Source organism: Aythya ferina (genome assembly GCF_964211825.1).
Source record: "Aythya ferina genome assembly, chromosome: 11".
Taxonomy (NCBI): domain Eukaryota; kingdom Metazoa; phylum Chordata; class Aves; order Anseriformes; family Anatidae; genus Aythya; species Aythya ferina.
Genome location: NC_140307.1, coordinates 19,273,573 through 19,286,681, shown reverse-complemented (window position 1 = coordinate 19,286,681; position 13,109 = coordinate 19,273,573). Strand labels below are relative to the sequence as shown.

Sequence of the window (13,109 nt, the reverse complement as noted above, 5' to 3'; positions counted from 1 at the left end):
CACTAGTGTATTTACAGACAAGCTAGGATTTATGGAAATGTGTAACTAACTTCTCCACAAATTTGTTTTCGAGCTTTAAGTTTTCAAATCAGATGTGGCTTCTTCTGTATCTCAGAGCATTGGCAGAAACATGATTTGTAGTGACAGTTACAACCTATGGATTTGTTTAACCTCCATTTTAAATAACTCTGTGTTTAAGCTAATTGTTTTACTTCATAATTTCTACTTCACCCAAATAGTAGGAATTGATTGCTATTATCTCTACCTGATTCTCCCTCTGCAACTAAATGAAACAGATCATAATTGAAGACATTTATCTAATAGCATTAATTTGCTGTTAATATTGAATGTTTTGGCTTTACTTCTATTAACCTTCATTTTAGTACCGATTAATATTTTTCTCATAGAGAAAGCATGAATAGCTTACACAGAAATGAAGCATATTGGTGTTTCAGCTTATACCGATTGTCTGCATATGAGCTTTGCCGTTTTTCTATTGACCTCAACTCTGGTTGCGTGCAATGCAATGTCACATCCCAAGTTTCAGCTTGAGAGCACAATGTGCATCCAAAATTTTAAACCTGGAAGCACTGATAAGAATTCAGATGCACACAGATTACCTCCCGACAATGACAGAAATAAACTTATTCTGGACAGAAACTGTATTTATTGATTTAGATTTGGCCCTGAAATCACTTCGGATGCTTGTAAGGTCAATCAGAATGACCTACCATATGTTTCAATAGCCTTCTGTTCCCTTTCAAATTATGCAACTTTTAGTTATGAAGCTGTGAACATACCTAGCACTGACCAACGATGCTTTGTATGCTTGTGCTTGGAAAAGCTAGAAGCAAATTTCATTCACTGTGTCTCCAGAGCCAATGTAGTAAACAAGAGGAAAAACAGTGGAAATACAGCACTGCTAGAAGAAAACAGTGTTACCTATTGCCTGGAATTAATGTTGAGCTGTACAATAACAGTTTTCTGGGTGTCTGGGTGGAGATGCAAACAGACACAATTATCCATTCAGCTGATCATTTGAAAGTATATCTGAGAAAAAGCTTCTGATGAACAAAGTCTTCAGCAGAGAGGAAAAAAAAATGACGTCTCCAAAAAAAATCACTTTCAACTTATATGTTAGCAGTTCTTTCTACTTGGGCACCCATTTTGTCCTTTCAGTATGGTAAAAACAAAAAGGGAATGTGTACAGCTCATTAAATAAATTAATGACAGAGTTCCTATGGTCTAAAGGCATACCCAGACTGCATATAGAAACAGCAAGAGGTTGCCAAGATTTTAACTGCAAAAAAAATTTGCTTAGTGACCAAATTATATTATGACAGCAGTTAGCCATTGACAGAGTTACAAGTTACACGTTTTGGGAAAGCAGATAAACACTTCTGCAGAACACAAGGTTCTGTTGGCATCTAATGAATTCCATGTGGAAGCTGCAGCCAGGGCCAATGTGTGCTTTCACGTTATCTCAGCAGAGCCAGTCCTTGACATTTCAAGACAAGGAAGCAACAGACGTTACACTTAGTGCGTGAAAGGGAATGACTTACCAGCCTAGGGACTGGTGGACAGTGAGAAGCACAAGGTGAAATAACAGTTCAAAATACTATTGCCTTTTTTTTTTTTTTAAAAAAAAACATGCCATAATTCCTATCAGTTAGGAAAGGGACAAGATATTTTAAAGGTGCATAAAAACCCTTTGGAAAAAAAAAAAAAAAAAAAAATTTAAAATGCCAAAGACTAAATTGCTTACTTGAAATAGGAAAGAAGAGCTTCTGTTTAAAGTTAATGCATTTACCTACATTTTGAAATTTCACTTGACATTTAATTCCAACCATTTGTAAACTATTGATTAAATTAAGGTTCTGAAAACACTGACACACAAGCAAATGACAAAACAGTACTTTAAGAGACTACTAGTTGCAAAACCAACTTTGCTTCTTGAAGCACTATGTTCCTTGGGAAAACACCCTACAAATGCCACCAGCCTCCATCCTAGACTGCTCCAGCACACCACTTGTGACAAGCTGTGCCCGTTACCACCAGCTGAGAGAGCATGCGTGACTTCTGTACTCCAGGACAAGTAGTTCACAAAAGCAGCCCTTTCAGGCTGCCTTTCTCTGCAGAGCAGCCCAGGCCACCCCAGGCAGTTTAGCCATAGTTACTAACCTGTGACCTAGTAAAACACAGGTTGAGCCAGAGGACCGCTGTGACTTATACCAACTTGATTGGCCCCTTGGGGATCCATTCTGCTAGGAAGAAATTATTGTACTTTGCTTCTGTCTTTTCTACTCCTGGACATACCTTTAAAGAGCAGACCTCTACATGGTCTGTGTCAGTTGTGTGTACCAACACAACTTACAGTCCATGAATTTGCCTTTACACAGGTACAAAGCTTCCCTATGAGCAGGATAAGAAAATTCACATCAGCCAAGTCCTTCGATTTTCAGCTGATTTTAGTTGGATAGACTCAAAATATTTAATTGCAGCAAAGACGATTTTTCCTACTCTACCCTACCACACTCAGCTTTTAATGTAAGGGATGGTATGTACAAGTGATCTGGCTATTGGTTTGATTGTTTAGTGCTTCTGCTACAAAGTTAAGGAGAAATTGCACACAAGCTTTCCAGAACGACATCTTATTTTTATCAAACAAGGCCACACATTTGGGCCTGGAAGTACTAACAGCTGTATCTAAGCGAATGCTATTAAGAAAGGAAATAACGAATTGGGAAGTATTTGAAGTTCTGACCTTTCACCCCTAGGACTATGATTCAAGCTAACCCTGAAGACCCGATTATGATCTATCAATGATTTCTGGTTTAGATTCCCAATAGGTAATTTGTTTCATGCTGGGAGAAGTTGATGATATGGTTTAAGAAGGAGGCTATTTGTGCAAAATCATGCACACAAGCTTGTCTTAAACACTGAATAAAATTGTGATACATACATAGAAAACAAGACAAATACTTCAGAAATTACTAAATCGAACAGTAGATTCAAATTTTGAGAATGAGTTTTTTTTTTTTCTCTCCTCAACAGAAGTCTTGTGTTGCTCATTCATTAAAGAGTATTACTGGACTTAATGCCATGAAAATTAAAATAAGGTCTGATGAGTTTTCAAGTATTGGACGCTTCAGATATGATAAGTCCACTTTATCATATCTCAAAATATTGCTCTATTAGGGGTGCATTTCATTAGTTAGAAGGGTGGCATTACTCAGTATTAATAAAATATAGCAGGCACCTGAGGAGATAAACATGATTGCATTTAAAATTAGATATGTACATCATTTTTTATGTTTTCATGGGTAATGAAGAACATTCCCTCTGAGTGGGGAATAATGCTAAGGAGCAAGAGCTCATGTAAGGATTATTCAGGGATGTTACAGTATCACTTCAGTTACCCCAGGATTTTAGGTAATGTCTCCTTTTTCTTAACAGTTTTATGAAGTCTACACAAGAGCTTTATTCACACAACTCAATCCATCTCTATTTAAATGGGAGAGATTTTCTTCCTACGTTTTCCTCCAATTTTGGTGCCACCTAAATATTTAAATTTTTCTTCGGCTATGTCACAAAATTCACAGAAGATCCAAATACAGTAGCCAAGATGAAGTGATGATGTTTTATCAGTGCTTTTCCCCCTTTTAGCTGTTGTTTGAGAGCAATCCTGAGATAAAAAGGAGAGGTTATTACACTTGGACAACCTTAATTCTTCAGGGAAAGATGCACAGTTTAATAACAGCAGCCAGCCATCTGCTGCTCCTGAGGTCTGCATGCAGATGGAGCAGCCTTGCAATTCCTTGCAGCCTGTCACCCTCTGTGCAAGTTCAGAGGCAGAAGATATCCTCTCAAGGGCTGTGAAAAAACCCTGCCAAGACATAATCCCTTCTCACTGGCAGTGTGGGCACCAGAAGCAGCAGGACTCTGCAGGTGCCCCTGCTGTGAACCACTACAGCATGCACTTCACAAGTGGGGCTGCATCCAAGCTCTAGCATTTAAGACAACAGAATAAAGGTGGGTATTGTTCTCAATGACATGATTTTAAAGATAACAAATTAAAGGTGCTTATTACACATTTAGGGTTAGCAAGCATGCATCCGAATGGCTGAGTGCATAGCAGCACAGCTGGGAATGGAAGTATACAGGAAAGACATGTGCCTGTTTTCCTACAGCTTTTATGCAGCTCCAAAGAAAGGAGCTGGTAGGCTGGAAGCCCAAACAATCTGCGCAGGCACAGAGCAGGGTTCAAGAATCAACAAAATTAACACTAGCATAGGCACACTGGAGAGAGTCCAAAGGACCACAAAGATGAAGGAACTAGATCATCTCTCCTGCGAGGAAAGCATCAAATACTTAAGCAAGATTTAAATTTATTAGAAATTCTGTTTTCGGGAACCAAGTCTCTCACACCAGATGCCAGATTTAGAAATTGCTAATCCAGTGAAGCATTGCAAGTTTACCCATATGGCCTCCCAGAGCTTTTTGATGCAAACATGTCCAACCTGAATACACACAGCAGACAGATCATACACACTCTGTAGACTATAAATAGAAAAAGGTTTAATTGTGGTTTTCCTGAAAGCTCTCAGCTGGAGTCAGTATGTATTTCTGAGAATAAAAGAGCGAAGGTCACAGCCTTGCTCTATTTCCCCTTCCCATAGATTTCCCACAGACATACTGGAAGCATTTTTTCATCAAGTTCATACACAGTCTGACCTGCCGGTGCACCAGCTGAGCTGACCAGTGAGCCAACTCGGTCTGGTCTGTCTGCTCGTGGAGCTGCTGCTCAGTTTTCCACCACCCAGCAGCAACACCTTGTTGAGGATGGAAAGGGAGTGAGAAATCTTGTGTTTTCTTTCACTTCTGCACCAGAACCTGTGCCATGTATTGTTCAAATGCAAAGAAAATCAGGAAAGTTAAACTTCTATGGAATACTCAAAGGAAAGGGGCGAATACAGATTATTCTAATCTTTTAACTGGATAACATCAAATAAAGCGGCCAACTTTGGATTTTAATTGACTGAGACAACCCTAAGGATCTGTGATACTTAAGCTTCTGTTTGCTGGAGGTTTCCTCGAGCCCTTACAGGTGTTTTGTAAAGTGCATTTGGAACCTACTACTGTATATTCCTTAGCCTTGTTTAGAAAAAAAAAAAAGGCATAAGTGAGTCTCCCTTTTCAAATTATAGATGTCAACAAGCTTTGTCACAGTGCATTGGATTAAATGCAAGACTTCAAACAATTATTGCATACAACTCTATAATTTGAGAAACATTTATCTGTGGATATTGGGTCAGATATTGTGAGCCAAGCCAGTTATAGAAAAACAAACACGGGTCCACAGAGTAACAGAGGTCAGTGAAAAAGTTGCAATTAAATGCTTCCCTAACCACATGACAAAGCATTTGAACAACATCTTCCTGTAGATCTGGGACAGGACTAGATAAAACCTCTTGCTTTGTACCATTGCTGTGCTATAAAATGCTGATGATTACAACTGCCTCCTACAGACTGGAGCAGTATGAACTTCATCTGACATTCTGAGCTAGTTTTCTCAGTCAATATTAGTGCTGAATGGGACCCATTGATCAACCAAGTGAAGCAGCAAAAAAAAAAAAATATGGATTCCAGCTTGAGAAAAAAATCACTTGGGAAGCCACACATCTGGTATAGCCTGGCTTGGCAAAGCTGAATTCTCTGCAGTTTGACTGGGCTATAGCCACAGCCTGCACAGCCAAATAAATGGCAGGCAACTACAATTTAGATTTCGCAGCATACTACAGTTAAAATAGCTTTCTGACTAAGACTTCACTTAGCGAGGTCAGTAGAAGCTTGACCTGGCTTGCATAGCTCAGCCAATGATATGGTTTGATATGGGCATGTGGTCAAACAAAACCTTCCTTAATTATAACCGTTCCAGAAGCTTGGCTTCCTAATGAGATGTTGGTGGTAGCGTTGCTATTTCCCTAAGCATTTTGGTTTATCTCAGTTTAATGGAGGAGAAAAACCGATATGAGAGGACAGAAAAGAAAAGGAAGGGCAGCAAGGCCCTGGCACAGGCTGCTCCATCCCTGGCAGTGTTCAAAGCCAGGCTGGATGGGCTTTGGGCAGTCTGGTCTTAAGGTGTCCACCCCCTTGCCATAGGCAGGGAACCAGGTGGTCTTTAAGGCCCCTCCCAACCTAATTCTGCAGTTGGGTGTGAAGTGAAGGATGAGACTACATGCTATCTGGTTCAGCAGCGCTCACAGTAGTACAAGTACCTCCATGAGCAGAAGATTCTCTTTGTAATAACCATCTAGTTCTGACTTACAAACACACTGAACTATTTTATCATATCTTTATGATACACAGATGGCTTGTTCCCTCAAGCAGCAAGGAAAAGTACCTATAATAAATTACCATGCAGGGATTCTTTAAGGAAATAAAGCAAGGTGAACTAAGGCTGAATTTTGAATAACAGTAGCAAGCCAGGAAACACAGACAGTTGTTACATAGCTCAAAATATTACACCCATTTCTGTGGCTCCAAGCACACTATAATCACTCCTTAGAAACATGGGTATTTCTTTTTATTACTTTCCTGCTGCAACTAACTTTGAAGATGTCTGCTATTGACCAAGAGCTGTTCTCAGGTGAAGCTATTTATTCACATCCCACTGAAAAGCATCGTAGGTCATTTATTATCAGTGAATCAAAGGAGCTTTTCTTTGCTAAACCTCCTGTAATTTTATCCCTAATTAAAAAACAAAGCTTTAATTTGAATTCTATATAGAGCACAGAGATTTCAAGCATTATTAATATTGTAAGTCCCTACCTATTACAAACAACCCAAAAAACTTTTCTATACAAAAGTTACTGGACTAGAGTTTTTTCTTTTTCTCCATTTTATATAGATTCTTATATTGCCCTCATTACCATTGTATGTAAACACATTCCATTAATGCGGTTAGTGACATTAACAACTTGCCATGTGCAGTAGGCTCAGTTTGTGCAAGATACAGCATGTGTAATGCAACATACAATTTTTTCTTTATTATTGCTTTTTTTATCCAAGAATGTAACAAATTTCTATTAGCCTGGACTCTAAAATATTCCTTTTTTTAAAAACAAACAAAAAAACACAACAAGATTACTTCAAATATTAAAGTCAGCTTCAGAAATGCATGGCAAATTCAACCACATTTAGCAATTACATCCATTATTTCAAAGAGACTTCCAAAAAAACTTAACTGGCTCCTCAGAATCAGCTGAGGTGACCTAGATTCATCGTAAGTGTTTCTTACATCCCAATAATTGCAGAAACAACCCCTATGTAGAGGATAGTAAGTTCCTCACACCTGCAGGCTATTTTAGGCATTGCTAACATTACAAAGATGACGGATGTGCTCAGCACCATACAAAAGCCCAAACTCTGCTTCAGGGGCCTAAGTCCCCTTATCTGACTTTGCTTCAAGGCAAAGCACTGCCTGCACCCAGAAAAATATTTAAAAACAAAACAAAACAAAAAACACACATTTCAATGTGGAGCACTTTATTCAAATCTGAAGGCAACTGGTGACAGAAACACCCTAGAAGATTGATACGGGTTGAAGCATGTTATGTATGGCTTTGCTGTTCAACTTGCAAGTAATTTGTAAAGCGGGTCCGTCCTGACTATGAAACATTGTATCAGTGTGATTGGAATCAATAGTTCCTGCACTGTCATTTGTCACATATTTACAAGCCTGAAAAATAGTTCATTTTGTCCTGATCCTATAACTCAAAAGATTGAATCAGAACCCTGGAGGGATCTTCGAGTGCAACACATTCATTACTGGCCACTAGTCTTTGGTGACGCTGTGATCGCCACGCCAAGAAGGGATTGCAACTTCACATCAAGCAGGGTGCCCCCCCATGTTTTCTGCTCAGAAATATTTAAGGCCTGTTGGTAAATTGTACCTGATTTACTGTAGTTTAACTTAAAGTTACCTGTATTTCAATTTGCTTTTTCAGTTTTACTTTCCCTCATTAGAAGGCCTTTCAGAATTTGTGCCTCAGCTTCTGACAAGTTCCACCTACCGCAGCATTTTAAGGAGCAAGCTCAAGCCGTGAAATAGTCAAATTTGGATATATTTTCTCTTTAAACTTTTATTACAAACTCTACATCTCCTTCCAGTGCTGCACACTGAAGGCACGGCCCAGCAACTGAATTTCTCTTTACTTCTCCAAGATGGAACGGCATTTATAGCCGTCAGTAGACAACAGTCCTGGTTACCAGTTCATTGCCATGAGGTAACGCTCATCTTCCCACAGGAACAGTGTTAGATCCCCCTTCACAGGCCACCTCCATGCTCTATGGACTGCCAGGATTTCTCTACCTGAACTCTGAAGGGCAGGCAGAAGGATTCCGCACTGACCCTTTCTGAAAAGGGAAGACAGGCACCATGTGGGACGTCCTACCCTCCTGCTGCTGTTCAGCCAGGATGCTGCCCTCTGCCTTTCCCTAACCCCCAGAGGAGAAGGGATTGGAAAGTGGTGCCCCTTGCAGACAGGGGTACAGCTTCCCACATCTATCCCACCAAAACAGTGCCCAGCACAGTGGAAGCAGAACTCCAGTTTCCCCAGTCCTCTCTCACACATCTCATAGTTAGCCCAAAAATGCTTATTTGGCAAAAAAAATCCCTTAGCATGTTCAATAACATGAATACCAAAGTTCTCAAAGTATGACAGGCAACACTAAGCAAGCCTGTGTTCAAGCCCTGGATGCACATATGGTCTGCATGTGCACACATGGCCGAGGTTGAAAACCTTTACGTGTTATGTAGTTTTCTGGTAAACCACATTTTCTCGTAAAACTGTAATTACTTTTAAAACATTCAATGAGATTTAGTAACTTAAACACGATGCAGCAAGTCAAAACATGGCAGAAGGGACCTCAAGAGATCATCGGGTCCAACCAAGCCCTATAATTCTGTGATTTTGTGAAAACATCACTTATACCTAAGCAAAATACATAGTACTGGCTCTCAGATCCGATCTAAAATAAGAGTCCAACTCTATATATCAACAAAGAATTAAGTCACCAATGCAGAAAAAAGCTTCCCAGAAACTACAGAAACTATTATCTCCTCTAATTAACAAATGCATCAAACATGGTCACTTTGCAGGACATATAGCTTCAGACTGCATCAGAACATCAGATACAATAATTCTGTTTCTCAGCTGTTCTACCACCTAGACACAAACAACAGTAATATCTGAAGGGGATGGGTTAACAGAACCCAAATCCATTTTTCCCTCCTGAAATTTTAAAGAGTTGCTTCACTTCTGACTCATGACTGACAGTCTACAAAAATGAAGTGATGTTTCCAGTGGTGTCTCAGGAGAAAAAAGCCTCTTAACACTGTGAGCCAAGACTCCCTGATGGTCACTGCTGGGACCCTGCTAAGTGAGGCTACACCAGGGGCAAACCCAACCCTTTACTCTTCCAGCTATAACTCTTAGCATAAATTGTGGACTGTAGTTCATATATGCTTTAAACATTGCCTTAAAAACATTTGTGAATTCAGTTGTAACCGTCACCCTAGTTTTCAAATTTTATTTGTTGTAATCAATGGGGTACATAAAGCTGTATAACATTTTTACAGTATGCTATATCCCTGATGTAGTTTTTTTGAGTGCAGAAAGGAAAAAAGCAGAAGTTTCCACAGGAAAGCTAGACAAACAGCAGGACAGCCTTGACTGCTCACACAAATTTCATTCTCTTTGCATTTTCACAGACCAAAATGATTCTTCAGGGTGGGGGTGGATGGCACTGAAGTAAAGGGAGTCAGGAAAACCAAAATTTTTACTAGAGAAAGAATGGGAAGGAGCCAATGTAACCTTCATGCCCTTATTGAGTAGGGCAGGGTACCCAGCTTTGGAAAGAAGGAAAGGAAAAGAGAAAGCATCAGGAAAAATAGGTTTGCTATTTCACTCCCTTTTCCCTCCAATTAGGACAGGAGTGGGTGACCTCTTCCGCATCTATTTCCTCCCACCTCAACATTTCACCTTGCCTTGGCATTATTATTTTGCCAAAATATCCCTCTCCATTGGATCTCAATATTTTCAGCACAGTAGTGTAGAACTACACCTCTGGTCCCTGGTCCTACCACAGAGGTGCCTTCTTTCCTTAGGAAGACCATTTTCTTCTTATCTCTTTCCAGCAATACTGCCAGACTAATGGAAGCACTGCAATGGCACTAACTCCTTCCCATTTTTTTCCACAATATTTACCAGATTATTACTTGCAGCTGCTTTTAGCTCTTACCTGTACAGTCTTCATCTCCACACTTGGAGATGGAAATTCCTCTTGTGACGTAGCTCATGTCTCTCTAATTCAGGCTTTTTATCTCCAAGCACATTGACTTTCCCATCCTCTTCCCTCAAACTCCATAAACCCCTTCCTCTTACAGTGCTTTCTATTTTTTTTTAATTTTTTGGGGGGTCAAATTTCCAACTAGTGCCTCTTAGCACAATTCCTTCCACCCAAGCCAGGTCTATAAGGTTGAGTCTTCTTTTCCTTTCTCTAGACATGACAGAGCAGACACCATAAAAAAAATAAAAATGGAATGACTTTTACCAAGTATTAACTGCAAGCATTCTCAGATCCTAAGATGCTTCTAGCTCAGGAGGTAAAAGTGCCATTGTCAAACATAAAAATACTTACATTTATGTTAGTTCTGAAAAAAACATTTGCCATACTTAAAATATACTGACAACACTGTTTTCTTCAAAACCACATTATGTCCTTTTTTATTGCAACTTATGTAAGAATGGAGTGTCAGAACATGACCTATTTAATATTTAGAAGCCAGATGACCCAGGTTTCCCTTTCAAGTCTGACTTTAATGCAGTCATATGCAACCAGGTAATATCCTTCAGGCCACAGAGGGCTTCTCAATACTTTGTAAACAGCAGCAGACATACAACAACCAAATTCAGAGCTAATAGGTCACAGGAAGAGAACAGGATAGAAGAAAGGTATCTACAGTGCTTGAGTTTGCCAAAGTTAATTCCATCCTTCTGATGATGTCCAAAATTCAGACGCCAACTAAGCAATCCTTGCTGTGTAAGTTTCCATGCCCCTTCAAACCACGTTTGTGCATATCCTTCTTGTATCACTCATCATTTATCATAGACCTTAAGAGGGTTTAGAGTCCATAAGCTTTTCTTAATCATTACTCGTGTTAATCTGCACACTTCCTAATTCTTCATCTGTTATCCATAAACATCTGACACAGCTTAAGTAAATCTCCACTCTGCTCATTTGTAAAACCAGATGCAAAACAGTTAATGCCCCTGATGTTTAATATCTTAACCCTTAATCTGTAGTACAGTATCAACCCATAAGAAGATCAGTTCTTTAATATTTCTCTCCTGACTTTACAGGAAACAAGAACCATTAGAACAGGTGAAATGGCTTACTTTAATCACACAATTATTTCTGAATATTCTTGCCTTTACTTCTCATAAACTAGCCAAGAAAGCAAAATAAATAAATAAAATAACAAAGAATCAGAGTGATATTGGAGATAGAGATTTGATAAGAAGGTCATTCTCCCTACATTTTCACTACATTCTTTGTATTCTTAGACATTTTCCCTCAGCAATTGCCTCATTGCTTATTGCTTTTCCTCAGGGAATTTCACGACCCTTCAGTCCAGGGGGATTCAATTATATAAACCAAAGCACAGGAGAGCACCCACAGCACCCATCAGGTTTCTTACCTACACCTCAACTGCTTGTCAGACAGCCCAGTAGGTACTGCATGCCACTCCAGCTTTCAAGTGTCCTCAAGCAGTCTGCCATGGAAAGGCACAAGATGCCTTTTATCCATCCTCTTTTGTCAACGTGTCTCCTTGAAGTATTTATTTTTCTGTCCAGAGTCATTATGGCCACTACAGCAAGCTCATAAGTTACATGGATAGAGCTCTGTCTGCAGGATGGAGGAGGCAAGAGGCTGCTGCTCACTTCAGTCACGATGGCTTTGTGTGGAGATGAATAAAATAACCCAGGCCGTGGTGAAAAGCAAGCAGGAAAAGCTGAGTTTACATAGACCTCCAGAACAAACCCATTAGTTTATTCACAGAAAGGCACAGCAACCACCGCTCACTGGCAGAAAGCAGCGAGGCACAATCCGCACACTGGAAGTAGTGCGGACCCTCCATTTTGTGAGGTGAGGCAGCCACATGCCCAGTCCTTTTCCCATGGCACAAAACGGCTTTTTTGGGCTCACCAGCCTCCTCCCTCAGAACTTTCATGAGCCTTAGGGACACCAAGTTCTTCTCACCCACAATCAGACCTATACCTCAGCCTGCCATACAGCCATGTGTGGCTTAGGTCCCTCCTTGCAGCCTGCCCCAGGTGCTCCTAGGCAGGCCATTAGCCTGTTTGCACTTCCCAGCAACAGCTGTGGACACACAATGTTCCTCCAGTGCCAGCTGAGGAAAAGAAGATGTGTCCGTTGCTGAGAGTATTTAGGATTTTCTCTTACAGTTTAGGGAGGAGTTGACACTGTACTTATGTAATCTTTCTTAAAATCAGCAGATGAAGTGGTCCTGGCAGCTGGATTCTGAGTCCTCTTTCTTCCCACCCTCCAAGCCTGAGGTGATTTGAGGCCATACCAATGTGCATACGAGGTCTGAGCACTATACTTCAGCCCAGGGCTTCAGACTGTCAGGGCTGTGGTGCAGAGGTGGGAGGGCAGGCCAGCGGTGGGGCCAAGCCAGAGACCAGCATGGCTGAGGCAAGGTAGGCTGACATAGAGCTGTGGAACCTGGGAAGGGTGTGGGGAGGCCATGGCTGGGCTGGTGGGGGCCATCCTGGCCTGATGATACCCTCAGGGCCACAGTATGGCTGTGCCCCAAACCCCCTGTCCATGCCCATCCTGCAGGGCCTCACAGTATGTTCCAGCACAGATGCAGGCCTCTGGGTGAGTGTGGTCAACATATTCAACTAACTTTAACAATTTTACTTTCTTTTGGTTTTAAGATTTTATTATTATTATTATTATTATTTTTTGTAAAACCTTTGAATTTTAGCAGTGTGTCTGTGAGGGAACCCCACCTGTTC

The 13,109-nt window shown here is 40.5% G+C and overlaps 1 long non-coding RNA gene across 1 annotated transcript in view; it reads right to left on the bottom strand.

The window, feature by feature from the left end:
- The window catches only part of LOC311442611, a 28,742-nt gene extending 16,102 nt beyond the window's left edge, over nucleotides 1-12,640 (bottom strand). The window contains exon 1 of the long non-coding RNA XR_014696780.1: nucleotides 11,765-12,640. This is a non-coding gene — a long non-coding RNA (uncharacterized lncRNA). The remainder of the gene's footprint in view (nucleotides 1-11,764) is intronic.
- Between the last annotated feature and the right edge of the window lie 469 nt (nucleotides 12,641-13,109).